Source organism: Stenella coeruleoalba, assembly GCF_951394435.1.
Source record: "Stenella coeruleoalba genome assembly, chromosome: 2".
Lineage (NCBI taxonomy): Eukaryota > Metazoa > Chordata > Mammalia > Artiodactyla > Delphinidae > Stenella > Stenella coeruleoalba.
In genome coordinates this window covers 174141289-174152546 of record NC_137147.1, presented here as the reverse complement: position 1 = coordinate 174152546, position 11258 = coordinate 174141289, and the positions used below count along the sequence as shown (strand labels likewise).

Here is an 11258-nt window from a genome sequence, read left to right as displayed (position 1 = left end):
CTACAGAGCCTGGACCCTGGGGAGCTCAGTAATTCTTTCAGGAGATGAGTCATTTGCCAGTGAGTATCAAAGCTGGGTCTGTTAATTGCACAGGCTGTGTTGAAGGATTTATTGTGATTCAGTCCAGGAAAAGAAACAAATACTGTGTTAAGCAATATGTACTTTGGGGCTCAGTATTTTTAAATAACTTAGTATATTGTAGTTTCCAAATTCTGCATGCCTTCCAAATTCTGCATGCCTTAGTAAATTGCAGTTTCCAAATTCTGCATGCCTTATGCAGTTTCCAAATTCTGCATGCCTTCGTATATTGTAGTTTCCAAATTCTGCATGCCTTATAAATGAGAGTGTTTCAAAATCATTCTGATTGTAGACGTATAAGCCAGCAGTTTCCAGCCTGAATTCAGCATTACCCTTGAAAGAGTTCATCTGAATTCTAAATTTTACAGTGTTATTCTGTAAAGAAAGAGCAGAATAGCTATACTAGACTATTCTTAATTTTTAGAAGTAATAAAGCAAGCATAGATATTGATGCTTCAGATACTTAACTGTCGTGTGTGCACGTGTGTGTGTGTGTAAGTGTGTATATATCTCCCTGAGCTGCTCATTTCCACACCAACTCACCCTTTCCCTCTATTAGGGAATGGCTGTGTAGACAATATAATTTACTTTGAACGGTAATTTGTACCTTTTCTCATTAAAGATCCACAGTGAACCACGCAATTATTAAACATGCCAGGGCCCACCAGGAAAACCCCCAAAGCCCTAGTCTTAAAAGTGGAGCATCAGAATGTCATTTTGCCTCTGGTTTAGTCTCCGTGTCTTGAAAGACTGGGAGTCGGTGGATCGTCTGGCCTTCATCCAGTGAAACCATCAGTGAGATGGGGAGTTCACAGGTGTCTAGACACGTTCAAGAATTGCCGGGGGGACTTCTCTGGCGGTCCAGTGGCTAAGACTCCACGCTTCCACTGCAGGGGACACGGGCTTGATCCCTGGTCAGGGAACTAAGATCCCTCAAGCCATGCAGCACGGCCAAAAAAAAAAAAAAGTAAAAAAATTAAAAATAATAAGTTATAAAAGGCCATGGCCACCTTATGCCAGGGAAATAGGTCTAGTAAGTCTACCTACATTAAGAAGTTTTGGGGTGGTGCTTCAAGTCCAGGGAACATTTATTTCTTTTCCCCAGCTTTTTATTTTGAAAAAAATTAAACATGGAAGAGTTGAAGAAACAGAATGGACTCTCCTAGAAATGTGAAGTTGTTGACATTTTACCACACTCGCTTCCTCTCCATGTATAACACAAGCAGGCACACATTCGTACATATATACATACACAGGCTGGCTTGGTGGTGACCAAGCCACTCACATAGGTAGACTGCAGACACGGTGACACTAAGTGGCAGGTGAAGGACGTCACACCACTGTCCTCGGCTGGGCAGACTGCCTTGCCTCCGGCCATAGTGTTTTCATGGCAGTTTTTATATTTTAAGGGAAGAATGAAAGAGAATTTCCAGAGTCTGAAATAATGGAGGTGAACAAAACTAAGAGAAATGCCAAACGGGTAATGGAGATTTTTAAAAATTGGCATATAGTAGATATATTGTTGTGCAACATGTTTCTTTTCACTTAATATACCCTGGACCTAATTTCTTATCATGTTTAATGCCAGAACTATCCCCGATCACTTCAACCCTCATGTAGTATCCACTTGTATGGCTGTAGGATACTCAGGCATTGAAACAGAAATATTGAAGATGTTTCTAATTGTCTCCAGTTCACTCACCTTCAGTTTTGTTGAACACTAATCCTTGAAATGCTGCAAACCTAAATGTTCACTCCTGTTCGAGGCGACAAGTGTTGGCTCAAACACAGTACTTAAGTTCCGTTCCAGGAGCACATTCGTAAGTCCAATTTGTGCATAAGTCCGACAAAGTTAGCCTCGGTACCCAACTAACACAATCAGCTATATAGTACTGTACTGTAATAGGTTTAGAATAGTCTCATACAAATAATACATAAAAAAACAAACAGGCTTCCCAGGTAGCGCAGTGGTTGAGAGTCCGTCTGCCGATGCAGGGGACACGGGTTCGTGCCCCGGTCCGGGAGGATCCCACATGCCGCGGAGCGGTTGGGCCCGTGGGCCATGGCTGCTGAGCCTGCGCGTCCGGAGACTGTGCTCCGCAACGGGAGAGCCCACAACAGTGATAGGCCCGCGTACCGCAAAAAAAAAAAAAAAGAAAGAAAGAAAATATTTTTAATCTTACAGTACAGTACCTTGAAAAGCCCAGTAGTACAGTACAACAGCTGGCATCCAGGGGCTGGCATCGAGTGAACTGGCAAGAAGAGTTACTGACTGGAGGAGGGAGAGGAGGTGGGCGATGGTAGAGCTGAAGGATCGTCAGCGATAGGAGACAGAGGGCCAGCTGCAACTTCACGCACGCCTGACGTGGATGGCACAGGTTCTGGTTCCTTGCTGAATTCAAGTCTACCTACCCTCTTGAAAAACGATCCAGGGATGTCTGGGTAGTAGCTCTTTTTTTCTCATCAGAGATGACACGGTAGCACTGGATTGCATTCTGAATGGCTGCTGCAACCTTCGTCTACCAGTCTACGTTCAGGTCCCGTGCCTCAGAAACTCACAGTGCCTCCTCAAATACAGAAAATCCCCTTGCCGTCTCCTGCGTCGTGAATCTCTTCAGTTTTTCAGTTTACTTCTTCCTCTCGTCTCTCTTCGTCCTTTCTCTGGAGGCAGATTCCATCAGATCTTCATTAGTAAGCTCGTGTTGCACAGCAAGTTCAATGAGGTTGTCCTCTCGCAGATCTAGCTTGAAATAAAGATACTGTACTACTGTACTCTATGCAGTACTGTAAAGTACACAAAAGCGCAACCACTTGTAGAGGATGCGCTCACATGACAGTGTATGCCGGACACGTGAACTAACTCACGTGACTGGACATGAAAACGCACGTTCTCATCTGGGAAAGTTCGACACTTGAAGGTTCGTACGTAGGGCACTCACTGAAAATCAATTAACAAGCATTGCTTACGCGGCCCTGCCAAGTAGGGCCGGCTGGGAGGAAGATTTCTTCATCACTCACTGCTGAGCCCTGGGCACCTGGCAAGCCTGGGCCCACAGGTACCCTGTGGCATAGTCTGCTCTTCTGACGTGCAAGGATAAACCAGCAGGTTATAAGTGGTATTTTAGAGAAACAGCCAATCCCCAAATACTTGAATTGTAAAACGGCAGAGAAATTCTGGACTTGACACATCTTCTAAGGATCTTTCCCTCCCCTGGTTTATAGTGTTTCCCTCTGACCCACCAGCTCCCAGGGTCTCTGGTACCAGCTTCTCTCCCTGTCCCCTGTCCCCTCTGGCTGCATGTACTCCCCGTGGAGAAACGCCTTGTACAGATCCTGAAGCCCTTGCCAGGTGCTTACTGTCTTCCTCTTTAACTAGACTGTGAACCCTCTGCTAACGTGAATGCTGACCCGCATCCCTCTCTATTTCCCCCTGTACTTTGCAGACAGCCCTGCACAAATTCGGTACCCAAGAAGTGTGTGAAGTTGTGTTGGTTGATTTATCTTCATTTCATGTTGGACAATTTACCCTAGTCCTCTTGACATTTTTCAATCCTAACAATTCCATAAAGTGATAATTTTATCCTTCCTTTTCTGCTGAATTTGTACATATATAGCCTTTAGTTTCTAGTTCCTCCTGAAAGATTAAAAACCTCTCTGCACCACACGTTTTCTCAACTCTTCAGACTTGTTTTAATTATGGCTGACACCAGAAATGGGCTTGGAGAAAATAAACTTGCATCTCTTTGTCTGGAAATGATTTATAGGAGGTTTGTATTATAACTTCAACACACAGCTTAATTATATTTGTGCCCTTAGAAATATCTTTATGCTGTTTTACTTAAATTATTTTCATAAGAGAAGACCATGATCTTTATGGGACAGATGCAGAAATTATAAGTCAGAGCTAAAGGAATGGAAATGAGTGCTGTGTGTGTGTGCGTGTGCGATTTTTTTTTTCTTGTTTCCTTCCTCCCTACCCTACCTTCACCACAAAAACGCCAGAAATCAGTGGTTCTCAATGGGATGGGAGTGAGGGTAGTGATATGTCAAAGTCACCTGGAGAGATTCTTCCTTGGGTTTAGGGCTCACCCAGGATAAGCTCACGGCTACATCCTTAATCACATCTGTGTGGACAAAAAAACGTCACCTTCCATATCAGGAAACAAAGGATGTTGTGGCCATCCTCCAGCAGTCACTGCAGCCGCCCCAGACTGTGCGCCCTGAGGGGACTCAGGGTGGAGAAAACACGGGATACCAGCCCTAGATAGTTAGGGTGCACATCAGAGGAATGATTTCAAGGAGCCCAGACTCTTGCATCTTCCCATACAAAAGAAAAGTGCTAAATTCATGAACTTGGGCCAGCTCGTTTTTCTGTAACTAATGGTAGTCTTTTGACGTTCCAACTACCTGGGTTTGGTTTTGGTTTGGTTTTGGTTTTCTTTTGGCAAAAACTTCTCTATATCCTGGCCCCTCCTCCTTTACAGTCGCTCAGACCTCTCTGAGAGGCTCTCTCTCTCCTGGGCTTATGGCCAGCAAGTCCGCCGAATAAAACATAATTCTCCTATGTATTTTCGTTTCAGTCGACATCTGCAAAGACCCTTTTTCCAAACAAGGTCACAATGACCCTTTCCAGGGGTTAAGACATGGACAGATCTTCTGGAGGGGCCTCCGCTGTGAGGGAAGGTCAGAAATTCTGTTCTGAGATGTCTGTTCGAAACTCTAGTGACGACGTGAAGTAGGCAGTTGGATACACAGGGTTTGGAATTTATTGGAGAGTCCAGGCCAGAGATATAAATTTAGGGATCACCAGTTTACAGAAGGAACTTAACATCATGAGGCCGGAGATTACCGAGGGAACTAGAGTTTATAGAAGACAGATGTCAAAGTGTTAAGCAACCATTGACCGAAACCACCCACCTGGGCCAGGCACGATGATAACCGCTGGCCTGAGCTGTCTCACATCACGAGGTCCCGATAAAGAACATGGTGCTGCCGCTGAAAACTAACCGGGAGAATTCGGAAGGGGCCACAAGGAGGGAGGAGACCCCAGCCCATGGTATGTCTTGTAAAACTAACCCAGAAGCATTCGGGAGGGGCCACAAGGAGGGAGGAGGCCCCAGCCCATAGTATGTCTTGTAAAACTAACCCAGAAGCATTCGGGAGGGGCCACAAGGAGGGAGGAGACCCCAGCCCATAGTATGTCTTGTAAAACTAACCCAGAAGCATTCGGGAGGGGCCACAAGGCGGGAGGAGACCCCAGCCCATACTATGTCTTGTAAAACTAACCCAGAAGCATTCGAGAGGCGCCACAAGGAGGGAGGAGACCCCAGCCCATAGTATGTCTTATAAAACTAACCCAGAAGCATTCGGGTGGGGAAAAAGGAGGAGGGGGGAGACAATATGTCCCGCTAACCTCCCACAAACCCTCGCGCTAGAATCTTGGCTAAGAGCTGCGCAAGCCACCAGAAGGGCCCTGAGGCAGACGACGGGTTAAGCAAGATGATTGGCCAGAGACAACTGGGAAACTAACCCCATCACCATAAAATCCGAGACTGCGAGCCACGTGGCAGAGCAGTGCTCCTGGGTTCCCTCACCCTCCTGCTCTCCGCCCGGGCGCCCCTTCCCAGCAAGGTCTCTTGCTTTGTCAGCACGTGTGTCTCCTCGGGCAGTTCATTTCCGAGTGTTAGACAAAAGCCCACTCTCGGGCCCTGGAAGGGGTCCCCCTTCCTGCAACAAAAGGACTGAATGGGGAGCCCAGGGAATGAGGAAGAACCAGCAGAGGAGGCTGAGAAAGAGCAGGAAGTGGCCCCTTCAGTGTTTCACTGGGTCCGAAGCTGCTCAGGCGTCCGGTAAGTTTCGAAAGGAGAATTGACCATTGGATGCTCAACGAGCTCGCGATTACTGGTGAACCTGACAAGAGCAGTGTCAGTGAAATGATGAGGCTGAAAGATTGACTGGCTTCCAAAGAAAATGAGATGAGAAAAATTGAAGACGGTGAATTTATACAATTTTCTCAAGCTTTGCTGCAAAAAGATAGAGAAGTGTGAGTGACAGCTGGAAGGAGAGGTGAGGCCAACGGGAGCTTTTATAAAATAGGGGGGAAAAAAGGATGTTGTATGCTGATGGGGGAAGGACCCAACAAGATGGAGAAGGAGAGGAGGAGAAACATCAAGACGAGGGATGCACAAGGGGAGGGCTGGCTTTTGCTGGGAGCACTGAACGGTCCTTCAACAGCAGAGCTGCAGGTAGATGGCAAGTGTGCTGGCTTCTGGTGTGCTTTTTTTTGGCTTGCGGATTCCCCGACCAGGGATTGAACCCCGGCCGCAGCAGTGAAAGGCCGGAATCCTAGGCCACCAGGGAACTCCTTAAGTGCACTTTAAAGCTCACTTACTCAGCCCTAAAAAAGAACTAAATAATGCCATTTGCAGCAGCACGGATGGAGAATTAGAGATCATCATACTAAGGGAAGTAAGACAGAGAAAGACAAATATCATATGATATCACTCACATGGGGAATCTAATTTTAAAAAATGATACAAATGAACTTATTTTCAAAACAGAAACAGACTTACAGATATCGAAAACAAGCTTCTGGTTACCAAGGGGGAGGGATAAATCAGGAACTTGGGATTAACATATATACACTACTGTATATAAGATAGATAACCAACAAGGGCCTACTGTATAGCACAAGGAACTCTACTCATTATTCTGTGATAACCTATATGAGAAAAGAATCTGAAAAAGAATGAATATATGTATATATATAACTGAATCACTTTGTTGTACACCTGAAACTAACATAACATTGCAAATCAACTATACTCCAATAAAATAAAATAAAAAAAAAAACTCGCTACCAAATAACGTGGCCTATAGTCATATCTGTTTTTCTCAAAAGGAAATGGCATTTTTCAATCTGGAATTGATTACATTTTCTCATTCATATAATGAAATTTTCTTAGTGTGCACAACACTTGAACAATTTAATCCAAGGTTTTCCTAGGTCCTAATTTTTTTTTTATAAATTTATTCATTTTATTTATTTATTTTTGGCTGTGTTGGGTCTTTGTTGCTGTGCGCAGGCTTTCTCTAGTTGTGGCGAGTGGGGGCTGCTCTCCCTTGCGTGGGCTTCTCATTGCCGTGGCTTTTCTTGTTGCGGAGCACGGGCTCTAGGCATGCAGCCTTCAGTAGTTGTAGCACACGGGCTTAGTTGCTCCGCAGCATGTGCAATCTTCCTAGGCCAGGGCTCGAACCCGTGTCCCCTGCATTGGCAGGCGGATTCTTAACCACTGCGCCACCAGGGAATTCCCCTAATTTCTCTTAGCTGCTCAAATATATGGCTATTATCTAAAAAATCATTTCCTTAAACATCTTACACATTGGGAAAAACTATTCCTTAGATGATTTTGAAAACTGTTACGTTTCAACATTTGTCTTCAAGATTACTTTCAATATTTGGGTAAACCAAGTACATTGCTTGAAGGGGGGAAAATAAATATTTTATTTAATAAGAAATGAATAAATATCAAACGCTGAAGAAGAAATCGTCACTCCTGTGATAATGTTCACATTCCATTAATGTTTTGTTTCAATGGTTGTAAACTTTTTATTTTAATAACACAATTACTAAAGATGCTTACGTACGGAATTTCCAAATGATCCAAATTACCTTTTTTTTTTTTTTTTTTTTCCGGCCTTGCTGCACAGCTTGTGGGATCTCAGTTCCCCGACCAGGGACTGAATGTGGGCCACGACAGAGAAAGCACGGAGTCCTAACCACTAGATCACCAGGGAACCCCCCAAATTGCTATTTTAAAAAACTAGTAACGTTAAAGATAAAACAAAGCAAAACAAGAAACTAGTAACATTTGCCTCTTTACCTAAAGGACAATTTATTGTTTTAATTCCCAATGGAATCTTAGATGGAAAATTTAAACCCAGCATTGCCTCTAATTTTAAAAAGGCAGATAACAACTGGAAGTACTCAGGGATTTCCTCATCTCTTCTAACAGTCATAAACTTACACACAACCATTGTGTAAATGGCTGGTGGTAGAGAGGGCAGGGATTTTCACACACTTGTAAAATGAGGATATTTTAGGGTAACATTAAAAATACAGGTGTAGATAACTTCATTTCATTCCGATTTCTCATTGGTCAGGAAAGCCAAGGCTTCTCTCAAGTCCTGTAAGGATAAATGTCTTAATCTTTAAATAATTCGGACAGAAGATCTAAATAGACATTTCCCCAAAGAAGACATACAGATGGCCAACATGCACATGAAAAGATGCTCGTCATCACTAATTATGAGAGAAATGCAAATCAAAACTACAATCACCTCACACCACTCAGAACAGCCATCGTCAAAAAGTCTACAAATAATAAATGCTGGAGAGGTTGTGGAGAAAAGGGAACCCTCCTGCACTGTTGGTGGGAATGTAAATTGGTGCAGCCTCTATGGAAAACAGTATGGAGGTTCCTTAACAAACTAAAAATAGAGTTGCCATATGACCCAGCAATCCCACTCCTGGGCATATATCCGGAGGAAACCATAATTCGAAAAGATACTTGTACCCCAATGTTCATAGCAGCACTATTTACAATAGCCAAGACATGAAAGCAACCTAAATGTCCATCAACAGATAAATGGATAAAGAAGCTGTGGTATATATATACAATGGACTATTACTCAGCCATAAAAAAGAAGGAAATAATGCCATTTGCAGCAACATGGATGGACCCAGAGATTATCATACTAAATCAGACAGAGAAAAACAAATATATGATATCACATGTGGAATCTAAAATATGATACAAATGAACTTATCTACAAAACAGAAAGAGTCACAGACACAGAAAACAACCTTATGGTTGCTAAAGGGGGAGAGGGGATAAATTATGAGTATGGGTTTAACAGACAGACACTACTATATTTAAAATAGACAACAAGGACCTACTGTATAGCAGAAGGAACTATACTCAAAATCTTGTAATAACTTATAATGGAAAAGAATCTGAAAAAGACTATATATACATATATATGCATGTATAACTGAATCACTTTGCTGCACACCTGAAACTAACACAATATTGTAAATCAACTACAGTTCAATTAAAAAAAAAAATTCAGGTAGAGGTAGACTGAATTGACATATTTACTTTTTTTGCCTCCTCCCAGCAGTCTCCACTTTTCACCACGCGAGGGCAGTAAGGAGATACCTATTTGACCATTCCCGTTCCGTCGGGGTTTTTCTCAGAAAGTTTCAGAAAGATGCAGATTTTCTTTCGTGTACCTATCAAAGGCCAGATACTTCGTTTCAAACTATGATAAACACAAGTATATCTCCTGGAAACCCTTAAAGTTCCAGTCGACAAGTTCAGGGTCAGGTTCCAGCCACGGGATGAGAAGTTTGAGGGGAATGAGGTTAAGAGCTAATAAGGGAAGGCCCAGGGCCCTCCTGTTAAGTAAAAGAATCTGGGAGTGTGGGTAAGGAGGAATCATGGAAAGAGAATGAAGAATCCAGAGGTGGAAGCCCAAAGACAGTCCTTTCTCCTTTCTGCCTTGGAGAAAACAGGCAGCAGCTTACAGTAATTCTGAGTCCTGCTTCTCTCCTTGACCAAGGCAGTTTGACCACATTGTATCAAGGCATCATCAAGAAATCAAAACATGTTTACGAGGTGAGACGTTCTGAAAGTAACTCTTTAAGATAAAGAAACAATTTAAAAATGAGAGGAAAAAACCCCAAGGACATTCTTAGCCAGCCATCTGTAGATATTAGATGGAAAAGAGATCTTATGGGAAGAATTTCTAGCTCTTACAGCCACTATGAAAAACACTATAAAGGTACCTCAAAAAAATTAAAAATAGAACTACCATATGATCGGGCAACCCCAGTTCTAGGTATTTATCCGAATGAACTGAAATCAGGATCTCAAAGAGATACATACACCCCCATGTTCACTGCAGCATTATTACAATAGCCAAGATAATGGAAACAACCTAAGTGTCCATCAATGGATGAACGGGTAGAGACAACGGGGTATATACATACAGTGGAATGTTATTCAGCCTTAATAAAGAAGAAAATCCTGCCATTTGTGACAACATGGATAAACCTTGAGAGCATAATGCTAAGTGAAATAAGCTAATCACAGAAGGACAAATACTACCTGATACTACTCTGTAGAATCTAAAGGAGTCAACCTCAAAAAAAAAAAGTCAACCTCATAGAAGCACAGAGGAGAATGATGGTTACCAGGGCATATGGGAGGAAGACATGGAGAGGTGGGTACAAAGTTTCAGTTATGCAAGAGAAAACAGTTCTGGAGATCTGCAATACAGCATAGTGCCTGTAGCTATACTTAACATTTGCTAGAAGTGTAGATCTTGTGTTGTGCTCTTACCACACACACACACACACACACGCACATGCACACACACACACACAAATGAGATAAACAGTGTGGGAGGAAACTGAGAGGCGATGGATGTTTATGTCCTTGATGGTGGTGATGGTTTCACACACTCGTCCCCAAACTCATCCCATTGGGGGAAAAAAAAAATTCTGGTTCTTTACTAAATTTAAAATTAGGGAATTCCCTGGCAGTCCAGTGGTTAGGACCCACCGCGCTTCCATTGCAGGGGGCAGGGGTTCCATCCCCGGTCGGGGAATTAATATCCCGCATGCTGCGTGGCCCGCCAAAAAAATAAAAAATGTTATACTAGACCGTGGTTTAGACATTTCATACAATCATTTATTACACTTTTTAAAAATGACCAAACTGTTTCTAATATTTCGGACTGGATTCCCACTAAATTAAAGGTCTCTTTTGGAAAGCACATGTTGCTTCTAGGGCTGAACATTTGAATTTTTATTCCTTCAGCAGTTTAGTGGAAGGATCAGTCATACAGCATAAAATAAGTGGAAACTATGCCATTAAGCATGTTATGTCCTGGCTGGATTTCCTCCTGGTTGATCTTACCCTAGTGACCGAGCCCTTGGGGACTAGCTTCCTGCTCTGTGCGACAAAGATGACCTCTGCGATCCGCTAGAAGCAAGGTGCGCAGGCAGCGACCCCACGCTGTGGTCGCCATGTGAAGCTGCGCGTAGCGCCCTAGGCCGCTCCCCGGAGGCGGCGCTTCCCCGAGCCCCGCGGCCCGGTTGAGCTGCGTCCGTG

The 11258-nt window shown here is 43.4% G+C and overlaps 1 protein-coding gene across 1 annotated transcript in view; it reads right to left on the bottom strand.

Moving 5' to 3' along the window:
- MCM10 (minichromosome maintenance 10 replication initiation factor) overlaps window positions 1-11258 on the bottom strand; it is a 118704-nt gene that overhangs the window by 14200 nt on the left and 93246 nt on the right. The window lies entirely within an intron of this gene.